General features: G+C 34.4%; 1 protein-coding gene across 7 annotated transcripts in view; it reads right to left on the minus strand.

Annotated features, from left to right (window-relative positions):
- Positions 1-1,268, minus strand: part of ARID1B (AT-rich interaction domain 1B) — a 445,974-nt gene that overhangs the window by 404,891 nt on the left and 39,815 nt on the right. The gene's annotated exons all lie outside the window — the stretch shown is intronic.

Consider the following 1,268-nt stretch of genomic DNA (forward strand, 5'->3'; position numbering starts at 1 on the left):
GTAGAAAGGTGGTAATATATGAGTAATATGAAAAGTACTGGATTCAGACCATTAGAGGTTCACAAACCAAACACATGAAGCTTTGGAGGCTGTCCAAAACAAGATTGTGCCTAGGTGGTGATGTCCGTTCAATAAAAATTCAATGTCATAATTATCCTCTCACTTTTTCCCTGAAGAGCATTAGTAATCATAACTGTAATGTTACTCAGCCAATTATATTAATGCCATGAGAAGACAGATAGGGCCAGCAGCCAATCACTGTGCCAGGTCACTGCTTGCTGACGGATAATTTACAATTATCAAGCAATTAGCAAATGAAGTGAAAAATTCAACACATATCTATATAACATAGGAATAATTCTTTTAAAAATAAAAAATGTGTTTTAATAACTTTACTTTGGCTGTAGCTACACAGAGAATGGTAGGTTCCTTTTTCTGCCTCCCTGTCTGATAGTAACTGCACCATTTACTAAACTGGCAAAATGCCTTTGCTATATTAAGCTGGCAACAAAGTATGTTGTTTGCTGCCTTTAAACCAAATCACCTCTTCAAAACAAGTAGACATCTACTTAAAAAATAAATCTAATGAAAAAAAGATGATAAAATGTTATAACTCATCAGAAGAGTGCATCTGAAATCATGAACTAATTCATAAAAAGCATTTTTTTTCTGACAGACCATTATTTTCTATCCTTGTCTACATTTAAAAAAACCATACACAGCAAATTATTTGCAACTAGCTAACCTCAAGTAGAGAAAATACACCATTTTCCATTTGTTATAAAAAAGTCTTGTATTTACAATGAAGTATAGAAGTCTCTCAGTCTGCAGTAGCAAGTCTAATACACAATCTAGCAGAAATTTGCCAACACACTTTCTGGATAACCTTCATCTATTTTCCCCTTCAGAAAACAATCACTACATCTTCTCTAATATGTGCTGCAAATGTGGGTAATTAACCCTCTTAAAAAGGGTATGAAAAGGTCACCATCAACACTGAAATCCAACTAAGGGAGAGAGTTACATTTATATGTCCTCTGATATCAAGTCAAAGACCTTTTTTGTAAAGAAAGACAGAAAAAGAATAAATACACAGAAAGCTCTGCAAAAAACAACAACAAAAAAACCACACGCACAACTCTGATGCAAAGACATGATAGGCTCTTGCACAATAGACAATATTGGTCTCGTGTCAATAAACTGGTGCTGTACTAGCTTAAGTTCAGAGTTTTTCTTCTTGCAGATGAAGAAACACATCCAGTGTAGGG

The sequence above is a fragment of the Alligator sinensis genome, unplaced genomic scaffold (genome assembly GCF_000455745.1).
Source record: "Alligator sinensis unplaced genomic scaffold, ASM45574v1 scaffold331_1, whole genome shotgun sequence".
NCBI lineage: Eukaryota > Metazoa > Chordata > Crocodylia > Alligatoridae > Alligator > Alligator sinensis.